The following is a 26,646-nucleotide window of genomic DNA, read 5'->3' as shown; positions in this document are numbered from 1 at the left end:
ACTCTACTAAAGATCGACAGGTGCTCACTTCATACTACAGATATATTTTTTTGTCCATCAGATATACTAGTCAACAACGTGATGACCTTTCACAAATTGTTCGTATGTACAACTGCGTCAAAATTACCGTTTTATCCCTGTAGTTATATCTAGCTCCTTAAGTACCGTTGATCCCTCTAATGAACAATAAATCATAGTCCAATTATGATCAAACCCTTCTGTGCCAAGAGAGAGTGTGATGCCACATTGTTCAAGCCCCAGAATTAGCCTTTATGGAAGCAATTTATCTACTTATCCCAACATTAGGGAATGAGTGAATTCCGTCTTGTGTAGCTGTGTTCCTAGGTCCTCAATCAGACGAATCCCATAAATGATAGGCTCATTGAGTCAGCGATTTGACCACTCTCATCCATACAAATCAAAGGACCCCTTTCATAGGCAAAAGTTTACAACTCATTCAAGATTCAGGTTATGTCACCTATGGTCATCCTGGTAGAATGTAAGTCTCTATTAGTGTTATATAATGAGACTAATCAGTTCGTGGTCCAGTCTTATACAAACTCCTTTTTATAGAATAATCCCGTTCACATGTCTCCACATGAACGATCAGGATCAGATCATTTGTAGCACTTTCCAACAATTGTAACATCTATAAAGCGGGTTGTATTCGTAGTGTCACTAGGATAAGGTACCCAACCTTATCTATTTACTACAGATCATTTAAGTTATTACTTAAACATGATCTACTTGTATGTATCTACATACATGTTTAAGTTACAAAAGATAACCTTGGATGTTAGTTTATTGGTTTGTGGGTTAATACTACTAAATGTTAAATAAAATATCTTATATTTTATTAAATAAATAAAATTGTTTGTACATTATAATTACAAACTACATAACCCATGAGATTTAGGACATCAATCCTAACAAAATCACCACTAGATCCAAAAGTATGAAATGAAAGATGAAATAGGTATATTGAAACAAACAAATGCAAATATATATATATAGAGAGAGAGAGAGATAAATGTTAAAAAGAGAGTTGTATCCAGTGGCTTAAAAAAGGAACTTGAAAGAGTGTGCTCCTATGTACAAAAAACAATGAATTTACACATTCTAGATGTAAGGCAGCTCATCTTTGTTCTATGTGAGTTGGAGGAAAACAAAAGCATACAAATCTCATACAATTATATCAATATATATATATTATGAACAATGATTAGGTGCAATCTTATAATTCTATCACACAAAAAAGAAACTAGAAAAAAATTATTTTTTAAAAAATAAAATACCACGTGACAAAATTTTATTGAACTATATTTGGGATGCACCAAGATAGGTACATCCAAGAGAGTATCTAATTTTTTCTCATATTATCTCTAGATTCTCTACAATGCAAAGTTTTTTTTTTTTTTTTTTTTTTTTTTTTTTTTTTTTTTTAATGATTGGGTGTGTCAAATGGCAATGTTATAAGATTAGAAGGATCAAGGAACAAAAGATATATAATTTTTTCATAAAAGCTTTTTAAAGAAATGATTTTATTGGACTAAATTTATTATTTTTTTAAAATACTAAAGGTAACAAATTATTTTAGTTACACTAATTACAAATATGTTTTTTAGTTACACTAATTACAAATATGTTTTCTTTTCCTTACTAGTTTCTTTTGGTCCATGTATGTCTAATTTATTTTTAAATTTGCCATGTGATCTTTGAAAATATATTGTATATTTTATCTCAATTTCTTATATTGTTTTTCATCTTTCGTGAAAAAAAACATTATTTGAATTCTTAGCCTAACCAAAATTAAAAAACAGAAACAGGTTTAAAAAATTTTTGTTTTTAGTTTCAAAACTGTACTAATTAGATGGTAGAGAAAAAAAAAAATTACAAATGTAGAAATAATGTAAAGAAACTTTATTTTCTAAAACCAAACGATAATCAATTAATTCTTTTTTTAAAAAAAAAAAATATGCACTTTTGATCATTTAAAATAATTTGAGATGAGTTATTTTAGCTTTGTTTGATGACGATTTATTATTTTTTAAATTAAAATTATATATTTATTTTTTCTCGTCCTTTCTTAATTAATCATGTTTCTCATCTTTCTAAAGTAAACATTTAGATCCTTAGTCAAATTTTAATTAAAAAATATATATTTTTAATTTAATTTTCAAATATTGACTAAAATTTTGAAAACATTCCTAGAAAGTAGACAACAAAATAAAGAAACCGATAGATAAAAGTAGTATTTATAGATAAGATAGTTATCGAACCAAAATTTGATTTTATTTAAAACACATTTTATTCCAATGTCACTAGAAGGTGAGGTATTGAAGTGAAAAGAATTAATAATAGATGAAGGAAGATAAAAATGATAGCAGATAAGTAACAGTTTCATGGGAACAATACAATATTTTACAGACTTTTCTCTGTATCTGCACTGTTTGTGTGTGAAAGCGAGGTATCTTGTGGGCCCTCATCTCTCTAATATTAGTTTTACGACGTATATTTTTATACAACTTGATCTCACTAAATTGTTCAATCTTAATTTATCAGATCATAAATATTTTTCTTATTTATTTTTTAAAAATATTTTAATTCAATTTTTTAGATATCTAATAAAGATGTGTTACATACAGATAGATGCGTTCTATAATTGGATTTTGCAATTTAAAGGTAGTTAGTGAAAGTGAATCTATATTGCTTTTTTCCTTTTTCATTATTTATTTTGTCATCAAATCAATTGAGAATGGAAAAAAGAGAGAGCCCACCATTATTTTCTCTCTAATTCATTGCCATTTCTTTTTATTTATGTTTACTTCAAATATGTAATTTAGATTGAGAATCATAACATTCTCACTTTTCTCCTTTAAATAGAGAAATTAAGAAATGAATTAAAAAAGTTAGTTCAACGTTAACTTAGTATAACTCAATTCTTTTTATAGTATATATATTCATCGACTAAAATGTTTGACGTTCGAATACTCACTCCACTTTTATAGTTTGACCATAATTTGATCATGCATTTAAATATCTAATTTTTATAAAGAAATATATATTGCATATGTTTTGAACAATAACATTTAAATCTCTCCATTATATACATTTTTTTTTATTAGCTATCAAATTTTTAACTATAGTACAAAATGTGAAAATCAAAATTCATAACTATATGATAAGGTTAGAATCTCAACTTATTTTTGAGTGGTATGATATTATCCACTTTGAGTATAATAATTTTCATGATTTTTCTTTTGGAACCACTTAAAAGGTCTCGTACCATTGGAGATTTTGTCTTCATTTATATACTTATGATCATTTCCTTCCCTAACTAATACAGAATTTTGATTGTACTTCTAATACTATATATAAATCAAAACCCTAAATTTAATTAATAAGTGAATCAACATAGAACATTCGTTAAATTTTGTTTTAAAACTGTATACCATACCAACACGAGTATAATTTAGTAGGAATAAATGACATGTACTTTTTCTCTTGACGGGTTATAAGAGAGATATTGTTCTTCACCAACTATCTAATCTAATGTGGACAAAATAAGACAAAAAAACCCTTATCTCTCTCTATCTCTCTCTACTAACCTTTTACTCTTGTGTTAGATTTCTTGAGATCTTGAGTCCACTTTTATGTCCCTAACTCTTATGGCATCCATGTCCCATCATCTCTACATACATTGCCTCTAACTTATTAATTTACACATATATCCTTTTTTTTTCTCACATCTCCCTCCTAATTTCTCTCTTTTTCCCCTTTATTACCCCATTCTCCTTCTCTTCCTTCTCCCAACTTTGGTTTCTCTTTCCCCTCTTTTTCGTTCTTCTCAGGATTCAAGGATACAGTTGTACAATCTATAAAATAGATCTTGTTCGAGTAAGGTCGTCTTTTCCTTCTTCAAATCAACCCTAGGGTTTCTCCACAACCCCAATCTTATTTCATTCCCCTATTTTTAGGGTTTTAACAAATACCCATCTTCCCAATTACTTCTTTTTTCTCCCTAATTGATTCATTTATCCCTAATCTCCCTCATTTTACTTAATAGTCCTTTTTTTTCTCTTATATTCATCATTTAAAAGACAGATTCCTTCTACTTCATCATCATGCTGCCTCTTCCAGGTTAATCTTTCTTACTTTTTCCTTTTTGTTTGTGTTTATTTTTATTTTTTTAAAAAAATAAGGAAATTACAGAAGCTTTCTTTGGAGATCTGACTTTTCATTCAAAGTTTTGATCTGTTAGTTAATGGGTTGTCCCCCCTTCATTTGGGAATATGGGTTCTGTTTGCATAGAGATTATGTTTTTTTTCCCCTTTGTTCATCTTGATTATAGAGTTATCTTTTTGCTTGTTTTGGAGGTTCTTGAGAAGTCCCATGACAAGAAGAAGGAAAAATAAAAAAATAAAAAGTTGATTCCTAGTCTTAGATTTTCAAAGCCACCTGAATGCTTGGCTCAAAAAATTATAACCTTTTTTTAAAAATTGCTGTTCCCAACTATGTTCTTTCCTCCCCCACTTCTGTGAAAAAGAAAAAAAAAAGTTCTTTGAAGTACAAGTAGATTCATTGTAATATCTTTTTATCAATCTAGATCCTAATTAATCTTCCAATTATTATTTTCTCAATTTATATACATTTTCAAGTCTTTTCCCTTCTCATCTCATAATTCAATTTAGTTTCCCTTTCATTCTTATTTTGGTGTTTTTTAGGAGTGTTCTCAAATCAATTTAAGTCAACTATATATCACTTATACAACATTCGATTCGAACAATTTTAATATCTTAAGTAGTTGACTACCGTAGTTTGATTAATAATTAACCTATATATTCTCGGAAAATCCCACGATCGAGTTCATCATTTGAATACAAGATCTTGCATGGAGAAGCAGAGAGAGAGAGCTTCCTTCAGTCCACTCATGGAGGGATTCAAAAGGGTTGCTGAAGTAACTGCCGACTCATTCACTCAAACACTCAATAGAACTCTAAAAAAGAAACCCCACAAAAAGAAGGAAAAAAAAGACTCAAAGTATATTCTTTTCCTCTATTGTGATTGTGTGAATGAAGCGGGAGATATTTTGCACTCTCTTTTTCTTTGCTTGGACTGAAGGGAGCTCCTCCTTTTTACTTCCCCATAAAAACTATCAAACCTCAAATCTCTCAATGGCTTACCTTTTTTTTTTTTCCTCTTGATGTGTTTTGATATCATTTTCCCTAATTTATTGGGATGAATTCGGGATGATTTTTTTTTTAAAAAGAAACAGAAGGTAAGAGGGATAAGTAGATGTACTTGAATATCTCAACTAGGTTTTATAGCATCCTCATCGTACTCGCTAAACCGTTTGAGACGAATTTGAGAGAGTGGAATATGATTAATTTGTTAGAAACACTCTCGATTTGAGGATTTAATGTAACGTTTGGTTAGATGATCAAAAGTTATTAGAAGGGAATCATGAAGTGAGAGATTTCTTCTATTGAAATCTCGTTTAATAACCATTTGGCTTTTGAGAATTATGTTTATTTTGATCATGAAGATTAAACAATTGGGTTCTTAGCCAAATTAAAAAAAAAAAAAAAAAAGATTCTATTTTTATATTTCAAAACTTGAGTCTTGGATTTTGGAAACGCTAAAAAAATGTAGACAACAAAACAAAAAAAAAAAAAATTAATGGGTGCAAGTAGTGTTTATATGCTAAATTTTCAAAAACAAAAATTCACAAACTATTTGGTTATCAAATAGGGCTATTTGCATCTTGTTTTCCCTAATTAATAAACTCGAGATACTTCTCAATGTTGGATGATATCGAAATAATGAAGAGGTTCTTTTACCCATTTTTCATTTTTTAATAGTAGTAATGTTTATTTTTCATTAGATAAAATCATTTAGTTTGGGATTAGGTTTATCTCTTCATTATTATCCTACGTTAATTTTTTGGTCGAGTTCTATGTGGGACAGAAAAATTCGAACTTACAATCTCCCTTAATCGAGAGTATATGTCTTGATGCAATCGGAGACACACATATTATCCACAAATGAATAGGTAAGGATACATATACAATTATACCCTTGACTCAATTATTGCATTTCAGCATTTTATGAAACAAAATCATTGTGTTATTTTATTTATATATCTTAATTAACTTTTTGCATCATTGGTCTTGCTTGGTGAATGGGAGGCTCTTAAATCAATTTTCACTTTAATTTCACTCTCTCTCTCTTATTGTGTTCTTTCAGGCTAAGACCTTTCACAGCTACCTGCAAACCTGTTCCCAAAAAGGTAAAATTTTTGGTACCTCATCTTATCATTCACTTACACACACAGGTGAAAACATAGGAATCAACCAAAACCAAACCAAACCCCTTTTTCATTTGATAACCAATCTATTCGATTTGGTTTGGTTCGGTTTGGTTCTGTTAAAAAATAATAGCATTGAAGTACACTACATAGGTATGTTTAAAATGATTTTTCTTAAAAAAAACCCTTCTCAATATTTCATTCAATAACTTTTAATTTAATTAGAATTCAATCTTCTTAACAAACATTTTTATGGATGATAATTAAATTAGCTTTAAAAATATATATATTTGTAAATAAACTTTTTCATATGCTCTTTTATTTGTGTAAAAGTAAAGGATTAGAAAAGTTAGGTTAATGAAATGATTAGAGGAAAAAGAGTTCAATTCATATATACAGAGGTTACTTCAATCTAATTTCATTGTTCGAGATGCAATGATTTAGATTTTAGATCTCTTTTTAAGTGTACTTGTTTTAAATAGCAACACTGCTGAAAATATTTTCAGATATAGCAAATATCACTTTCTATCAGTGATAGACACAAATAAACATTTGATAAACAGTGATAGATGTCTATAAGTATCTATCACGGATAGTTAATGACATTTTAATATATTTGTAAAGAAGTTGACCCATTTTTCTGTGTTTGAAAACAACCCTTTGTAACGTAAGGTTGGCTTTTTTCTTTTTTCCATTTAATTTCCTTGGTATTTTTAAATTAAATGTTCACCTACAACCCTTAAGTTATATTTGTTTAACTATTTATTGATTTAGAAGTGTTATATTTTTTATCATATATTTAAATTTGCAAAATACAAAAATAAATATTACTTCTAGATTTTTAGATGTGTATGTATACACACACACAAAAGATTAAAAAAAAAAAAAGGTGGGAAATAGTTTGAAGAAAAGATTACCTAATTATATTCTTAGATATGTACTGAAACAACCCTTGGCTTTTATTTTATTTTCTATTTGTTATATATGTAGTATATATAGCAATTTTCTTTGCTTTGTAATTTACTTAATTTTTTTAAAAATTAACTAACATTGGACTTTTTCTTTTCTTTTCTTTTTTTCCCCTTAAAAAAACACAAATTCTTTGTTTTCTAAATTTGCCCATGATTCTCCTGGAATAAAATATTGTTTCTAAAACATTAAAACTAAATAATAAATTTATACTTCTAAAATTTGTGACTCAAAACTAATAATAATATTAATTAAAATCCCAAACTTTGAATCAATTTAAAATCTTTATCAGGGTTCTAAATTTAACACCAATGTTTCTGTAAATATAGAAATTAACATGTATTAGAAGGAAATGTTGATCAATTAAATATATGAATAATAGCCATTTTTCATTAATTTGAGTAGTTTTTCATATTCTCGCCCACCTTTGTTTTTATCTATATAACTATTTATGGAGAATTACATTAATTATATTTTTGCTACTTTGATATAATTTCGAGAGAAGATAAATTTTGTTTAGCTATAATTTTAATGAAATGAAGGGAAAGTAATTTTTTAGTATAATTTTAATGAAATGAAGGGAAAGTAATTTTTAGTATTAATTTTGTTTAGCTATAATTTTGATAAAATTTCGAGAGAAGATAAAATTTCTTAATTTTTTAGTATAAAATTAATCCAATTTCAACCCAATTTAGTAATATCAAAAAGGGGAAAATGAAGGCCCCGTTTTGTAATCGTTTCTTTTTCTTTTCTTTTCTTTTTTTAAATTAAGCCTATCGTTTTCTATTTTTTACCATGAATTTCATGTTTCTTAAATATAATGATTGAACTATTAGCCAAATTCCAAAAATAAAAACAAAATTTTAAAATCTACCTTTTTAGTATTCAAATTTTGGTTCGTTTTTTTTAAACCACTAGTAAAAAGTAGATAACAAAAGAAGAAATTTAGAAGTAAAAATAGTGTCCATAGACTTAATTCTTAAAAATAAAAAATTAAAAAAAAAAACAAATGATTACTAAACAAGATCGAAGAAAATAGAGCCAACCTCAACATATCCCTAAAAGCCAAAGATGACTTTGCCCATATTATTCCTTTCAAAAGCTTCATGTTTGATGATGGCAGATAAAGTGAAGTAACATCTGAATTTCCACTCTTTACCAGCTTTCTTGTTTATATTTTCCTCCCAATTTATAATGTATTTGGAATAACTTTTTTTTTCTTTTCCAAAATAGTCATGATTCAACCAACATAAAATTTTAATTTGTACTATCGATCTCGAGAATAGAAATTCAATTTACTCACCTCACATATTATCAAAATATATATATAAATATATATTACTAATTCAAAGTGTATTTAAATATTTTCCGAAAATAATTGTAATGATTCTAAAAGAAGTTAATAAATAAAAAATATTTTTAAAAATTGAATTAGTTTAAAAACTATTTTTTTGAAAATACTTTTGAGAGTTAAAAAGTGACTTGAAAAAAATTTCAAAATATGGAGTAAGAAAAAAAAATTATATACTTGTAATTAATAGAATCGGTTTTGAATGTAGTGTAGTTGAATAAATTTGTTATTTAAAACACATTACATAACGTAGAAAAGGGATTTGGTATGATATGTTTGAAATGTCTAGAAAAAAAGTATTTTTTTTTTAAAAAAAATCATTTTTATATAAATTCTTTTGATAAAAATGGTTGAAAATATATTTTAAAAATATTTCAAAAGTTATTTTGAGTAATTTTTAAAATACTCTAATTTTTTTCAAAATTAAACACTTAAAAAGTTTTAAGCCAGACACACACTAAACCTAGGAAAATAACTATTGATTTAGCTCCATGTAGACGGCTAAATCTAATTGTTTTCACAATTATGATGATCTTTTGACATGTTTTCTTGTAATTCGACTTGATTGTACGTTTCATACGTCCATCATTAATAATATTATTCTTTATATAAGAAAAGAAGAGGAAAAAGTGTTTAAGCTATGAGGTATTCCAAAACACTCTCAACAATTGAAAATGAAGTATTTCTTTTCCAAAACTGCATTTTTATTTTAGTATATAGTTCATGGAGTTAATTGTAATATCCAACCTTCAATTTTATCTTATTGTCTTAAATATTTAACCTAATCTCTCAATATAGTTCGATCAGTTAAGTCATATGCATTAGATTCTTCTATTATATAAATGGTAGATTATCTATACATAATTAATAAATGAGGTTAAAAGACACTTTTAGTCCATAAACTTTCGTAGAAGTAATAACTTAGTCCTCGAAATTTAGTTAGTAATGATTTAGTCATATACTTTCAAAATTGTAACAATCTTGTCTCTAAACTTGAATAAGTCACAATTTAGTTCATATACTCTGAAATTTTTGTAACAGTTTAATTTAGTCCATATTATGAAAAAACTCTTCAAAATTAAGTGTCATCTTTATTATGTAACAATTTGATCTTTTTTATATTTTATATAAAAAAATGGATTCCTGGTAAACTTATCAATCTACATTTGTAAGAATTTTTATTGAATTATACTAATTTTTTTTAATAATATAGACTAAATTGTTATAAATCATAAAATGCAAGGACTATATTGTTATTTATTATAGTTCAAAGACTAAATTATTGCACATTAAAAATTACAGGGACTAAATCATTACCAATTAAAGTTCAAAGACTTAGTTGTTACTTCATAAAAATTTAGAGACCATAAATGATTTTTAACCCGTAAATTACATAAGATTAATCTATTAACAAAAACACTCAAAATCAAACCAAATTAAAAACCCTAACCCTAATCACAAAATTTAGTAAATAAATAGTGTGCTACACTCACAACCCATTAAAAGAAGATATACAGCATGATTAAAAGAACTAAAACCTAAAAAGATAGTAATCACAAATTTACTTATAGGGTATCCACAAACCTTCAAGAAAAATAAAACTAAATCAACATACTAATTTATATTGTTTTTTCATTTTTCTATTTACGAATTTATAGTACAACAGAAATAAGAAATTTAAACCATAAATCTCTTGGTCGTTAATATATATACTACATGCATGTCCCTTGAGTTATGCTCACTTTGACTATCTACTTATAATTTAATATCACAAAGTCAAAAAAATTTAAATATAAGAACTAAATTTAAGAGCACATGTATATACGAAAGTTAAAATATCATTTTGATCCCTATATATTGAAACTTGTCCCTATATTTTCAATTATCCAATTGTAATCTCTTATTTTTAATAAATCCTAAATTTAGTTCTCAATGCTAATTTAATTGTTGATTTTTTAATAAAACTTTTTTTATCAAACATTTTAATTATAAATTTTAAAAATATATTCACATATTATATTTTTAACATGAAAATTATTATTATTATTATTATTTAAAAATTATAAAGGTTAAAATTAAACCATTAAAAGTATTAGGAAATTTGAACTACTTCAAAATATAGATCAAAATAATATTTTAATATGTGTATGTATATATTATTATTTCTTACAACTTTCCATATTGGAGGGAAGCAGCTTCTTCTTTTTATTTTATTATATGAATTTTATTTTCACGAGAAAAAGAAAAAAGTACACTCTGAACTGAGTTTCATTTTATATAAAAACGTGCCATTTTGGTCCACTTGGATTTATAATAATGCCCTCTTTTTATATTGTAAACAACTGTCATGTTTTTTTTTTTTTTTTAATATTTATTGTTAATATTTCATTTGTGTGGACATTACATCATTTTGTCTCCCATCATGGGATATATCACATTTAAATCCCTTCTTGTATTCCAACCTTCACACAACTATTACTTAAAAATTCCAATACATCTTTTCAAAAAAAAAAAAAAATGAAAAAAAGAGAGAGAGTTCACGTACATTTCTATGTTTACTTCAAGAGCTTGAAGGCTCTGATACCATTAAGGGTCGAGATTGAGTGCTACTTATAAAATTATTATTAGGCCTTCTGCCTACTAGCAATTCCCCTAAGATTTTGACACTCGTCTCAACAAATAAAGATTACATGATTGAAAAATTCCAAATGTGGCAGCCAGGACAGGACCCCTGACTGACAAAATATCTTTTGGAATCTTTCTTTTTGATAAAGAAAAGATTACGATAAGATTTTGTCGGTAGGACAAGACCCCCACTTGACCTTATCTCATCATAATGCGAAAAGAAATAAAGTAATAAAGCAAAAAGTAAAGCAATAAAGATAGATGGAATATGTCTGCAATATCTTCAAACACACTTCGTAAGATCTTCAAATGATAACTATTGATGATGTCACTCACTTTCTCCTGAATGGCCTGGATTGGAACGACTATTACATATATCTACCGTATCAACTCTTTTGAGACTACGATCCAGGGTCTTACTTCTTCGGCTACCCCGCCTATTTTTGATTGTCCAATGTAATCCTTATGAGTTAATGGGATATTATAGTCATTTCTCTTACAGTGGTCTGTTCTAAGCTTTCCAATCTTCAGCTAACCGTTGTGGCCGGTGGGTGATTAATCCACTCCAGGAACATACTATTTCCATCATCTCTACCTCAAATGTAGGTCTTTATAAACAACGATGATAATTGCAGACTGATTTCACACCTATGTACAAAAGTGATTTAAATAATTTACATAAAGTTAAATAATAATTTTGAATCACCATTATTTAGACTAATTTAGCTGTGAGTCTAAAAACGGGTCATTGATGTCGTAATCGGCGAATGGATCGTAATCATCTTCGTCATCTTCGACTTCATTATTCACAAATGTAGAAGAATTTGCATCTTCTTGAGTTTCGTCATTGTCTGATAATTGCTTGACGATTGTATTGAGAACTGAAGTAAAATCAGCGTGTGATCCTACTCCAGCAAGAGAACTCATAATTGAAGTTTTTGTCAAAGTAAATTGTTCATCTTCTTAGCGTGATAGATCATGTAGATGAACATTGGCTTTGAACCAATCTTTTAGCTTTGACGCTTCTAGGTGAGAGTAGTCAAACTTTTCCCACCACTTGACCCTTAATGCTTTGCTTAAGGCTTTGAAGTTTCTATATGGTCCTCGATGGAAATTCCAACAAAAAATCCACGGAATTTGAAAATATAATACAAATTTAAACATCCTTGAAATAGGAGACGCATAGATACTAATTTGAAAAAGGTGGTAAGACCTTTGGACTTCCACTGGGAAGATTTCTTCTGATAATCCAAAGTAGTTCCACCATGATTAAAACCAATTTGAAAAGTGGGTTTTGTAAGCTTGCTTAGAGAATGTCACAAACCAAGAATGGTTGTATGCTTGAAACCAGAAAATATTATACCATGCTCGCATGTAGTCACAGTATGTATATGTTTGAGGTTTGAAAGGCTTTGAGAATTTCTTTGCTATAAACATCCCTTGGTTCCAGTAGGATGGAGTTAGCACTTTGAATATTCTCAATTTTGAGTATACAATTTTTGAAGGATCCGAACGATCCGAAACATGAATGATCTCCACGGACTTGATGTCTACCAAGATGAATTCGTAGAAGGTTCTCGTTTTTTATACATCTTCTGGAAGGTAATTGAACCCGTGAGGGAATATTTGAGAACAAACTTCCTGAATGGATGATCCGTCAAATTCTGGCTCAATCGCTAGATCGACCATTGTTGTTTTTGTGAAATATCCCGAAATGTTATTTTTGTCAAATTTTGGCTTTACTACCTGGGAAAATGTTGATGGGCTTTTTGGAATTAAGGTTGAAGATGGCCTCATAGGTCTCTTATTTGAACTGCTTACTCTCGAGGGACGTAACAGTGTTGTTGAAAGTTGAGGAGGTAGACTTAAGGAGCCTGATTGTATTGAAAGTGCCTTTTAGGCATTGCCTTGACGCCTTCTAGACACGACTTCAAAGTCGGTGTCCATGGCATAGTTGTATGCACTCATGGGAGACGACACAGAAGATTAAGAGATGGGTTGTTTTCCATTTGAACTACTAGCCTTGGAAGGGCTAGCCTGAATTCTCTGCGACGACGGAGGCCGCCTTGGTGGCTAGGCCATCCGGGGGGTTCCATGAACTTCTAAGGATTTATGAGGGAGATGTTTTTCTTTTTTAGGAGGATATTTTCTTGAGAGGTGCTCTCTGCTTAGATAATCTACAAGAGAGTTTTCTGTGCCTTTTATAGGCTTAATTTTAAAATCAAAATAGGATAAGGTTGCCTGCCATCTTGCAAAGATTTGCTTTGACACAGGATTCTTTACATCTTTTTCAAAGATGTATTTACTGGCCTTTGAATCCGTTCGCACTAGAAAATCATTGTTGATAAGATCTCCTTGGAACTTTTGAACGCAATTTACTATTGCGAGAATCTCCTTTTTCACTGTGGAATAGTTCTTTTGAGTATCATTCCAGACTCTAGAATAATAACGGACTACTGTATCTTTTTCGTTAATTTCTTACTTGAGGATGTCGCCGTAACCAATGGCAGATGCATCGGTTTCCACAATTGGAAAAGCCTTTTCATCCATTAGCGATAAGCATGGGATGCCTTTTGCTAAAGTTTTTATTGAGTGGACTGCTTGAGTATGCTCGTCCATCCATGGTTTTCGATTCTTTTTCAATCATGTAATCTTTATTTGTTAGGACGAATGTCAAAATCTTATAGGAATTGCTAGTAGGCAGAAGGCCTAATAACAATTCTATAAGTAGCACTCGATCTCAACCCTTAATGGTATCAGAGCCTTTAAGTTCAACTTTTCATCTATTTTTCTCTCTATGGAGTAGTCTTTCTCTCTAGAGCCTTGGGGGAAATGAAGCATGAAAGTTAAAATTTTCTTCAAAGGTATGGCTTTTAGTCAAGATCTTAAACTAACATTCAAAGAAATTTGAATCAGAAGTCTCTCTTATCCTTGAAAGGCTAGAAGGTATATCATATTTAGTGATTAATTTGTATTCTATCCGAAAGAAGGCGTGGTTAACCTTGATGGCGAAATACAAATTACCACAAAATGAGATGTATTCGTTTAAGTCTTACAAAGATTAAAGATCGATCGATTGAAAATTCTAATTTGTTTCAATGTTAGTTTAATATCACTACTTTCATCACACCTTTAAAGAAAGTTTTGATAGATTGCTTCAAGATCCCAAAGTTCATTCTCTCTCTCCATGCTTTCTAAATTACTCTCTAAGATTTCTTGCCCCCAAACGATCCTCGATAATACTGCCTCTTCCTTACAATCCAAAGAACCTCAAAGTATTGATGATCCTCTAAGTATCATTCAAAAATACAATTCAGCCGAAGCAGAAATTACTAAGGTTGAAGATAGTCTAAAAAATTGGACCATTCCTAAGCTGGATCCAAGACTGATCTATATATAAGATCAATAACTTCAATTTCCCTCAAACTGACGTCATTGTCATCACCGAGAAAAATCTCACAATGAAGGATGAGTTTACCGAAATCAGCCTTCTTCCAATAGAATCTATAGAGCAAGCTATAGATAGATTCAAATATCTACACATCGGATGTGTTCAAGTTTCCCTTAAACCTCTATTCAGAGAAGGATTAGACGTTCCAGTCTATCTTTCCCTTAGAGATAAGTGGCATCTTCGATTTTCACATTCTATTCTAGGAATCGTCCAATTAAACCTTGAAAGAGGACCGGTTTATTTAACATGCAAACAAGGATTTACTATTTCTCTTCAAGACGCAAATCTTCGAGATTAAAGGCCTTTGTACCATCTGTCTCCTCCTTTATGACAGATTGAAAAAGAACCCAAAACTATGGACGGACGAGCATACTCAAGCAGTCCAATCAATAAAAACTTTACAAAAGGCATCCCATGCTTATCGCTAATGGATGAAAAGGCTTATCTAATTGTGGAAACCGATGCATCTGACATTGGTTACAGCGACATCCTCAAGCAAGAAATTAACGGAAAAGAAACAGTAGTATGTTATTATTCTGGAGTCTGGAATGATACTCGAAAGAACTATTCCACGGTGAAAAAGGAGATTCTCACAATAGTAAATTGCGTTCAAAAGTTCCAAGGAGATCTTATCAACAAAGAGTTTCTGGTGCGAACGGATTCAAAGGCTAGTAAATACATCTTTGAAAAAGATGTAAAGAATCTTATGTTAACGCAAATCTTTACAAGATGGCAGGCAATCTTACCTGTTTTGATTTCAAAATTGAGCCTATACAAGGCACAGAAAACTCTCTTGAAAATTATCTAAGCAGAGAACACCTCTCAAGAAAATATCCTCCTAAAAAAGAAGAAAATCTCCCTCATAAATCGTTAGAAGCTCATGGAACCCCCTGGTTGTCCTCAGCCACCAAGGCGGCCTCCACCGTTGCAGAGCATCCAGGCTAGCCCTTCTAAGGCTAGTAGTTCAAAGGGCAAACAACCCATCTCTCAATCTTCTGCGTCGTTTCCTATGAGTGTAGACAACTATGCCATGGACACCAACTTTGAAGTCGTGTCTAAAAGGCGTCAAGACAGTGCCCAAAAGGCACTTTCAATACAGTCAGAATCCTTAAGCCTTCCTCTTCAACCCTCAACAACACTGTTACGTCCCTTGGGAGTAAACAGTTCAAATAAGAGACCTATGAGGCCATCTTCAACCTTAATTCCAAACAACCCATCAACATTTTCCCAGGTGGTAAAGCCAAAGGTTTTCCAACCAAGGCCACAAATTTCGGGATATTTCATAAAAATAACAATGGTCGATCTAGCGATCGAGCCAGAATTTGATGGACCATCCATTCAGAAAGTCTGTTCTCAAATATTCCCTCACGGGTTCAATTACCTTCCAGAAGATGTATAAAAAACGAGAACCTTCTACGAATTCATCTTGGTAGACACCAAGTCCATGGAGATCACTCATGTTCCGGATCGTTCAGATCCTTCAAAAACTGTATACTCAAAATTGAGAATATTCAAAGTGCTAACTCCATCATACTGGAACCAAGGGATGTTTGTAGCAAAGAAATTCTCAAAGCATTCAACCATTCTTGGTTTGTGACATTCTGTAAGCAAGCTTACAAAATGCACTTTCCAAATTGGTTTCAATCATGATGGAACTAATTTGGATTATCAAAAGAAATCTTCCCAGTGGAAGTCCAAAGGTCTTACCACCTTTTTCAAACTAGCATCTATGCATCTCCTCTTTCAAAGACGTTTAGATTTGCATTATATTTTCAAATTTCGTGGATCTTTTGTTGGAATTTCCAATTAGGACCATATGAAAACTTCAAAGCCTTAAGTAAAGCATTAAGGATCAAGTGGTGGGAAAAGTTTAACTACTCTCACCTAGAAGCGTCGAAGTTAAAAGATTAGCTCAAAGCCAACGTTCATCTACAGGATCTATCTCGCCAAGAAGATGAACAATTTACTTTGACAAAATTCAATTATTAGTTCTCTTGATGGAGCAAGATCACACGCTGATTTTACTTCAGTTATCTATACAGTCGTCAGACAATTATCAGACCATGATGAAACTCAAGAAGATGCAAATTCTTTTGTATCTGTGAATAATGAAGTCGAAGACGACAAAGATGATTATGACCCCTTCGCCGATTACGACATCAATGACCCGTTTTTAGACTCACAGCTAAATTAGTCTAAATAATGGTGACTCAAAATTATTATTTAACTTTATGTAAATTATTTCAATTGCTTTTGTACATAGGTGTGAAATTAGTCTGCAATTTTCATTGCCGTTTATAAAGACCTACATTTGAGGCAGAGATGATGGAGATAGTATGTTCCTGGAGTGGATTAACCATCCACCGGCCACAGCGGTTAGCTGAAGATTGGAAAGCTCATAACAAACTACTGTGAGAGAAATGACTATAATATCCCATTAACTCATAAGGATTACGTTGGGCAATCAAAAGTAGGCGGGGTAGCCGAAGAAGTAAGACCCTAGATCATAGTCTCCAAAGAATTGATACGGTAGATATATATAATAGTCGTTCCAATCCAGGCCATTTAGGAGAAACTGGGTGACATCATCAATAGTTATCATTTGAAGATCTTACGAAGCGTTCTTAAAGATATTGCAGACATATCCCATCTATCTTTATTGCTTTATTGTTTGCTTTATTGCTTTATTTCTTTTCGCATTATGATGAGATAAGGTCAAGTGGGGTCCTGTCCTACCGGCAAAATCTTATCGTAATCTTTTCTTTATCAAGAAAGATTCCAAAAGATATTTTGCCAGTCAGGGGTCCTGTCCTGTCTGCCATATTTGAAAATTTTCAATCATGTAATCTTTATTTGTTGGGACGAGTATCAAAATCTTAAAAGAATTGCTAGTAGGCAGAAGGCTTAATAACAATTCTATAAGTAGCACTCGATCTCGACCCTTAATGGTATCAGAGCCTTCAAGCTCAACTTTTCATCTATTTTTCACTCTGTAGAGTAGTCTTTATCTCTTGAGTCTTGGTTGTATGCTTTGAGAATTTCTTTGCTACAAACATCCCTTGGTTTCAGTAGGATGGAGTTAGCACTTTGAATATTCTCGATTTTGAGTATACAATTTTTTAAGGATTTGAACAATCTGGAACATGATTGATCTCCATGGACTTGGTGTCTACCAAGATGAATTCGTAGAACGTTCTTGTTTTTTATACATCTTCTGGAAGGTAATTGAAACCGTGAGGGACTATTTGAGAACCGACTTCCTAAATGGATGGTCCACCAAATTCTGGCTCGATCGCTAGATCGACCATTATTGTTTTTATGAAATATCTCGAAATTGGTGGCCTTGGTTGGAAAACCTTTGGCTTTACCACTTGGAAAAATGTTGATGGGTTTTTTGGAATTAAGGTTGAAGATGGCCTCATAGGTCTCTTATTTGACTGCTTACTCCCGAGTGACGTAACAGTGTTGTTGAAGGTTGAGGAGGCAGGCTTAAGGAGCCTGACTGTATTGAAAGTTCCTTATGAGCACTACCTTGACGCCTTCTAGACACGACTTCAAAGTCGGTGTCCATGGCATAGTTGTCTGCACTCATGGGAGACAGCGCAGAAGATTGAAAGATGGGTTGTTTGCCCTTTGAACTACTAACCTTGGAAGGGCTAGCCTGGATGCTCTGTGACAGCGGAGGCCCCCATGGTGGCCGAGGCCAGCCGGGGGGTCCATGAGCTTATAAGTATTTGTGAGGGAGATATTTTTCTTTTTTAGGAGGATATTTTCTTGAGAGGTGCTCTATCCTTAAATAAGCTGCAAGAGAGTTTTCTATGCATTTTATAGGCTCAATTTTGAAATCAAAGTAGGATAAGATTGTCTGCCATTTTGCAACGATTTTTTTTGACACAAGATTTTCTACATCTTTTTCAAAGATGTATTTACTGGCCTTTAAATCCGTTCGTACCAGAAAATCTTTGTTGATAAGAATCTCCTTTTTCACTGTGGAATAGTTCTTTTTAAGTATCATTCAGACTCCAGAATAATAACGGACTACTGTTTCTTTTCCGTTAATTTCTTGCTTGAGGATGCCGCCGTAACCAATGTCAGATGCATCGGTTTCCACAATTGGATAAGCCTTTTCATCCATTAGCGATAAGCATGGGAAGCCTTTTGCTAAAGTTTTTATTGATTGGACTGCTCGAGTATGCTCGCCCGTCCATGGTTTTGGGTTCTTTTTCAACCTGTCATAGAAGGGGAGATAGATGGTACGGAGGTCTTTAATAAAGTCTTCAATATAATTTGCGCACCTAAGAAAGCGCTGGAGCTATGTCTTGTCTTGAATAGTATCTGAAAACTTATCCACGAAGTCTAGCGATCGTTGGATTAGTTTGATTATTCTTTGATTAATATCATAACCAAGAAATCTAAATTTTGTTTGAAACAATTTGATCTTTGGTAAAGATACCACAAGACCATTTGTCTTAATGATGTTGAAAAACACTTGCAAGTGCTTAAATTGTTGTTCAATTGTATTTGAGAATACCAAGACATCATCGATATAGACGATGGTGAAATCCTGATATTTGTAAAATATGTCATTCGTGACATTTTGGAACTTTGAAGGAGCATTTTTTAATCCAAAGGGCATGACATTCCATTGATATTGTCCGAAGGGGACGTTGAAAGTTGTTTTATATCTGTCCTTTGTAGATACTTGGATTTGCCAAAATCCATACTTCATATCGAACCTTAAGAAAACCTTGGCTGAGGTTATTCTTTTTAACAAATCTTGTCGATTAAAAATTGGATACCTAATCCATTTGAGAGCCTTGTTAAATGGCTTATAGTTGATTACCAATCTCGGAACTCTTCGTTCCTTCTAGGCTTGATTATTGACGTAGAAGGCCGCACTGAACCATGGGCTTTTTGATGGAGTAATAAGCCCTTTTCGGAGGAGCTCATCAATTTCTGCTTTACAGATTTTGATTAGGTCTTTTGACATTTGAATGGGCCTGGCCTTTGTGGAAATTTGTGTTTCGTCAAATCTATCAACATATGGGAGCTTAACTATATGCTTTTTGCGAGCCCAAAAGGCATTTGGAATATCCGAGCAAATTTCAGCTTCCATTTTCTTTAGCAAATGCTGGATTTTCCTCTGTACCGAAGGTTTAGTAATTTGGTCAGCAACCTTCTTATTCTGATTGTCATCTTGAAGGAACTCGATTTGCTTTTCTTTCTTATAAATCCTACTGATAAACTGCTAGATTTCTTCCTCAATATTTGAAATGTACTTAGGAGTTATCGGATGATAGAACTCAAAAGTCATTACTTTTCAAATTTTCTGAGATGATAATCATTTCTCAGAAACATGAAAAGGGTATAATTGAATAAGGAATGGTGTGCCCAGGATAACTTCCTCTGACAAGTCTTTGACTAAAAGAAAGGTGTTAATGAAACACACATCTCCTTTGCAAATATGCGCTTTTAGCAATTTATAATTAATGTGAAGTCTCTGGTTGTTGGCTCCTCTCAGAACTTCCATTGTTTTTTCAAAATACCTTAAGGATATTAATCTTTCTTGGATGACGTTTTGGTCTGCTCCAGAATCTAGTAAGGTAACTGCTTCGAACTTGAAGTCCTAGACCTTAATAATGACCTTAGATAACCATTTTTTATTGTAGACTTTACTGATATAGTTGATTCGTTCTATATCATCCTTTTGAACTCCTGAAGTTTCTCCTGGAGGAATTACGTTTGTGGATTGCTGTTGGAAATTACAGATTGCATTTTCCAGAATCGTCAGTTGTTGCTTATTGATTGCAACTTCCCTTTTGAGTTTCTTGACTTCCATGTGGAGGTCAGAAGCTTTTGCGGGTTCTTGGAATGTTTCATTATTGACCCGATTAAGTATTTCCTAAAAGAAATATTGAATTGGTTCCAAGACTTGAGCCTTTGCACTTTGTCCTTCTAGAGACTCTTGGAGTTTTAGGAGGACCGTTTTTCGAGATATTTCATCAAGAAGCTCTTCTACTAGATAAAAAAGGTGTTCCTAATCTCTTGTTAGAACATTGATACATCCTATGTAAGGGACGCTTCTTCTGAAAATTGAGAGGAATCAGAAGAGTATCTTTCAGAGGAGGAATCTCCAATAACTTCATTGATTATTCCCTCGGAAGATGATTCTTCTGAAATAGAGATTTCATCTTCAGACCGGATGGCAAAGAGAAGAGAATGTTTTAGATCATTGTCAATCTCTAGGTTGTTGATCTTCTTTATCAAGGGGCATTTATTAGGATAGTGTCCCTGTTTGTTGCATCGAAAACAAGTGTTCCTTTCTGTTTGGAATACTTCTTGTTTCTATTGTAGTATTTCCTCTTTGGGGGTTTTTCTTCATCTTTTGTTCTTCGTCCTTTGTTATAAGGTTTCTTTGAGAATTTCTTCTTTTTCTTTGAGGGCGGTGGATCTTGTTCAACACCGTATTGTTTGCAGAAAATCCCTAGTTCCTTTCGATAATCTGCATCTTTGATGATTCTTTGATTATGCTTGTTGTCTTTACAAAGACTTAAGCATAATGTTTGAATGTTACTGGTAATGTCTCCATAAGTGAGAGAATTCCAGTTGATTTGATTTCCTTCGAAGATTTCAGACATTTTCTGATAAAAATTTTCGGCAATATAAGGAGGCAATCCTGCTAGAAACTTTTGTTTCCAGATTTCGTCTCCACAAGATGTAAGGTTGTAAAGACGTGCCATAAAAACGTCTTTGTACCATTTGAAATCACTCATCTTCCTGCAGCACATCTTGAGAAGTGCTTCAGTGGCTTGATTATTGTAGATGACTGTTCGTCCTACAAAATGCTTCATTGCAGTGTATACTAATGAGATAACCATATCTGGTTCATTTTGCATTATCTCCATTGGGGCTATTCCTGCTCCTAGATTTCCCTCTTGTTTTACCGTAACTGTTTTTGTGGCAGTTAGGATAATCCTGTCTTTCTTGTTCAGAAAGTTGATTGTGCCACCAGCTTCTCAGATTTCCTGTGAATCCTGAAACCAGAATGTGAGTTGTGCTTAAGACAATTTTTCTAGTGCTATATACGGTAGTAGCTAGAAGCATTTCTTGGAAAATATTCATCATTTGCTTATCAGAACATCTTAGATCTGAAGGAGAGGGTTTTGCATAATGATTCTTCATTTCCGTGCTATAAGAGACCACGAGAAGGATCTTTGTATAAGTTGTAGAAGTCTCTTTGGACTCTCTTATCATATTAACAGCTGTGGAGACTTCAGTCTTCTTTGAAGATTCCGCTTCTCCTTTATTAATCTTGAATACTGATAATTTCTTATTAATCTCAGCTAGAAGTTCCTTTGGATTTCCTTTCAAGTCTCCAATGGGAAAAGTATTTGGTTAGAAGATTGGTTGGTTTGGATCAATCTTTGGTATACCCTTAAGGCTTGCACTTGGGGCAGCCTTTTGATCCTTTATTTTCTCAAATGTCTAAGAGAAGGTGGTTAACATCTTGTTTGAATAATTCAGTTGATGCTAGATGTTTTTAATTTCTTGTAATCCAACTTTCGAGACCTTTTCTTCATCGATGGTTTTGTACGGAGAGGATACCATCTTGATGGATGGGACTACCGGGTGAGGAAAATAGGATTCTTCCTTAGGAGGATAATCTGTAACTATCTCTTTTCCACTGGTTGTAATCCAAGTGGGACTTTGTTTTAGAGTGAGACAACGACATTCTGCCGCTTCATCTCTTTCTTTCATTCTTTTGAAGAAATCTCCTTTTAGAATGAAAGCTTCTCTAGTCTCCTTTGGTTGAGATATATAGAGATCTATATATTGACTGTACTTTCGCTCGTATCTTTGCTCAGGAGCTTCATATGTCGATAGTACATTAATTTGGTTGTAAATTGGCTCTGATCTTCTTTCCATGTCGGATTGAATAGGAGATAAAGAACGTTCGTTTCTTTCATACTGAATGTCCGAAATCGATCTATCAAAATCCACGGACGTTCTCATTGACTTAGATCTAGGGATAGATCTGGAAGTGTGGCTACTTGGGTGTGTTTCGAAAGAAATGCTTGGCCTACTACTCATAATTTCAATAATCCTGGGATATCTTGGTTCTGAATTGAACTAAACTTCAATATCCCCGTTATGGTGCTCTGTGATCGTAGCATCCTCACTTTACTTTGTAACAGGAGTATTTGCTCCTGGAATTCTCTAAACTGGATTTTGTGTGAGTTCACTCCATTGTAGAAGCTTTGGGACAGTCATAAAGGATTTCTCGATATTGACTTCCATAAGCATGGTGCTTCTCTTAGGAGATATTCCTAAAGCTCTTGACGATACATTTGTATGCATTAGTTTTAAATAAACACGATAGTAGGCGAAAAACGACATGGATCCGTCTTTTAACTCGAGGCCTTCAAAATGGACAAAGGTATTTTTTTCCAATAATAATAATAATTTTATGAGTTATTGCAGCATTTCTAAAGCTAATTATAACAATAGTTTAACGACTAATAGTTGCAATCCTTTAAATGGTTGGAATTAAAGTAGAATTGAATTTATCATAATCTATGAAAGTTAATGGGTATTTAGGGTTAGTATATTTACAAATATTAACTAAATTTAAGAGTATATGTATATACAAAAATTAAAATATCATTTTGATCCCTATATATTGAAGCTTGATCAATTTTAGTCCCTATATTTTCAATTATCCAATTGTAATCCCTTATTTTAAATAAATCCTAAATTTAGTTCTCAGTGCTAATTTAATTGTTGATTACCTAATCATATCACAAAGTCGTTATTTGATAGATGTCTATCACATATATCTTTTGGAATCTTTCTTTTTGATAAAGAAAAGATTATGATAAGATTTTGTCGGTAGGACAGGACCCCCACTTGACCTTATCTCATCATAATGCAAAAAGAAATAAAGCAATAAAGTAAACAGTAAAGCAATAAAGATAGATAGGATATGTCTACAATATCTTCAAGCACACTTCATAAGATCTTTAATTGATAACTATTGATGATGTCACCCAGTTTCTCCTAAATGGCCTGGATTGGAATGACTATTACATATATCTACCGTATAAACTTTTTTGAGACTACGATCCAGAATCTTACTTCTTCGGCTACCCCGCCTACTTTTGATTGCCCAACATAATTCTTATGAGTTAATGGAATATTATAGTCATTCCTCTAAGAATGGTCTGTTCTGAGCTTTCCAATCTTCAGCTAACCGCTATGGCCGGTTGGTGGTTTAGGGTTTCTATGTTTACTTCAAGATTTTTAAGTTTGTCTATTTCTTCAAACATTTTTAATCTTATGTTTAGATAACATATTCAGGTTTGTTTCGGGTAATCATTTTAAATGACAAACGGTTGAAAATACTTTTAAGTATAATAAAATATCACTGTCTATTAGTGATAAATGACGATAGACTTTAAATTGAGTGAATTTGGAATGATATCAATTTGAATTGTTCAAATTGAATTTCAATTCGAAAATGTTCAAATTAAAATTAGGGTTTTGAGTTTGAATAAATTCAAAATCAAATTAGGGTTTGTTTAATTATATTCAATAAAATTAAACGAAATTGGAGAGTTTATAATATTTAAATATTGATTTAAATATTAATTACATAGATAAGATTCATATTTAAAATTAGGTATGTGATTAATTTAATATTTGATATTAAATTATTTAATTAATTAAAAATCAAACTAATTTCCAATTTTAAATTCAATTTGAGAAATTGAATTTGATTATTTATGAATTAAATCAAATTGGTTTTAATTAATTTTGAATTAATTGGCAAATTAGAAATTAAGAAATTAATTTGAAATTGGAAAAATAGTTTTAGTGGGGTTTTCCCACATTAAACCAAGTAAGAGGTGTAACCTCCTTTCCATCCCACCTAATCCCACTTCAATTGTTGGAGCAGCTGCTGGCCATCAATCAAATTGAAGGTGGTTGCATGTTGAAATCCAATAAAAACTCTCAAATTTGAAGAAGAAACTAAGGAATTTAAGCTGGAAAAGAATTTTTTGTTACTTCTTCTTCTTCCTCTTCAAACCCATAAAAAACACCTTCACAAATTCACTCAAATTTGAGTTCTACCACTCAAATTCAAGGCTGAGAATAGTAGAGAAGATCTTTTGGTAGTTCACTGTCGATTTGAAGCTGATTTGGAGTGAAGAGCAGCTTAGAATTGGAAGATTTCATCATAGGTAAATTCAACTTGAAACCCACTTCTAAAAATGTCTTTTAGCTTACTTTAGAACTCAAATTAAATGTAATTAGAGTGATTATTGATTCTTTTTGCTTCTGTTGCATGTTAGTTTATCCCATTAATTGGTATCAGAGCGTGATTTAAGCACTCAATTAACGTTAATTTGAGTTTTGGTAGGTGAATTTCTAAAGTTGCATGTTTGGACTGATATGGATGGTTTTTTTCAACTTAGGCTTTAGATTCTTCTTTGATTTCAATGTTAAATTTATAATTGGCTCTTTTTTTATGAGCTTATATTTGTGCTTTAGAGTCTATAATTTATTTGGAGTCATTAGAGTCCGTTTTAAGCTGTAATTTGGAGATTGAAGTAAGCAAGGTCATGAAACAGCAGCTATAGGATTGCATTCTGCCCAGGCATCGCTGCAACGCTCCGGCGTTCTTGGTGAAGACAGCATTGTTGCAACACTGGGATGAGCGTTGCGACGCTGTTCATCCCAGCTAGACCGGTTCGGGCGGAAGAGGCTTGGTTCAACCGATTCAGCTCTATTCCAATCTGATTCAACCCTATTTGGACTGGTTCAACCCATTATGATTTCTTTGGAGGTCTGGTTCAAGCGGTTCGGGTCTGATTCGAGTTGGTTCGACACTAAATTGAAGCTGTTTTGGACCCCTTTTTGTAATAATTTAGTTATTTTGCTTGCTTAGGATGCCAAAGTTAAACCATATTAGTATTTATTTAAATAATTATGCATGTGATGTATGTTGTATTTAAATTTAAAAATGTTTGTGCATATAGTATGCCATTTAGATTTAAAATCCCACGATAGAAAGCATGTTCCATGCATTATTTATATATTATAATTTATTATAATGTATACAATGCATATTTAGGGTTTCTGTTATTTAATATATCTGTTATATTAAGTTTGAATGCCTTTTATGCAAGTTGAGGATGTAAAAGCATGTCTAAGTTTTATAAGTTGTTATAAAATTGAATTAGACATTAAAATCCATAACAAAGATAAGCTACATGCTCACATAGGTTAAACATTTATTTTAATAGTTAAAATAGGTCACTATCTTATAAATCACGGTTACAAACTCAACAGGTATGTAATCCTATCTAAGACTGAGGGGTTTTAAATTGACGGACTACGGAACACCTCCTACCTGGGATTATGACCAAATAATTGAGCGTTATTAACCGATTTTATAAGCGTACGTGAGCGGTGTGAGGTAATAAAATGGTTTATCATCTAGACACCGTAGGTTAAAATCCAATTATAAACATTATACTTGGATAAACCACATAGACTTAGGGTTTTTATAATTAGCCGAAATAAACCTATGTATAATTTTACCCAAATATTAGAACACTTCAGTGGGAGTTTAATAACTTATATGATAAGTTATTAGAACACTTCAGTGGGAGATTAATAACATATTCGATGCATTATTTTTAGCTCTCACGTCCCTAAGAGTTCACAATCGGGACCTAAGCAGTACTTCGTGTCATCTTGGGAGTGGCCTCTATTCGGAAAGTATTTGCATAAATCAAGATTCTGGTGAATAAGTGGAAGTTGTTCAAACATAAATCAAATATATAATACATAGATTTTAACTTCTACGTCTCCACATAGTTCACACCGTGAGATTCATATGATGCTTTGTGACTTCCATTCGGAAAGTGTTTGTAGAAG

At 31.8% G+C, this 26,646-nt stretch overlaps 2 long non-coding RNA genes across 3 annotated transcripts; both read left to right on the top strand.

Moving 5' to 3' along the window:
* Positions 1 to 3,745: 3,745 nt before the first annotated feature.
* LOC150035081 (uncharacterized) lies at positions 3,746 to 4,628 on the top strand. Its single transcript, XR_016530884.1, has 2 exons — positions 3,746 to 3,897; positions 4,101 to 4,628. It is a non-coding gene; the product is annotated as an uncharacterized LOC150035081 (long non-coding RNA).
* A 321-nt stretch (positions 4,629 to 4,949) lies between these two features.
* On the top strand, positions 4,950 to 25,853 carry LOC120081473 (uncharacterized). 2 transcript variants are annotated; one of them, XR_005482835.2, is made up of 4 exons: positions 4,950 to 6,052; positions 6,247 to 6,289; positions 24,659 to 24,944; positions 25,338 to 25,853. It is a non-coding gene; the product is annotated as an uncharacterized LOC120081473 (long non-coding RNA). The 2 variants fall into 2 exon arrangements; XR_005482834.2 differs by having other exon boundaries at positions 5,191 to 6,052; positions 25,335 to 25,828.
* Positions 25,854 to 26,646: the final 793 nt, after the last annotated feature.

The sequence above is a fragment of the Benincasa hispida genome, chromosome 7, assembly GCF_027475165.1.
Source record: "Benincasa hispida cultivar pf3 chromosome 7, pf3_genome.v1.1, whole genome shotgun sequence".
Taxonomy (NCBI): Eukaryota; Viridiplantae; Streptophyta; class Magnoliopsida; order Cucurbitales; family Cucurbitaceae; genus Benincasa; species Benincasa hispida.
Note: the sequence above shows the minus strand (reverse complement) of the source record. Positions and strands in the feature narration are given on the sequence as shown.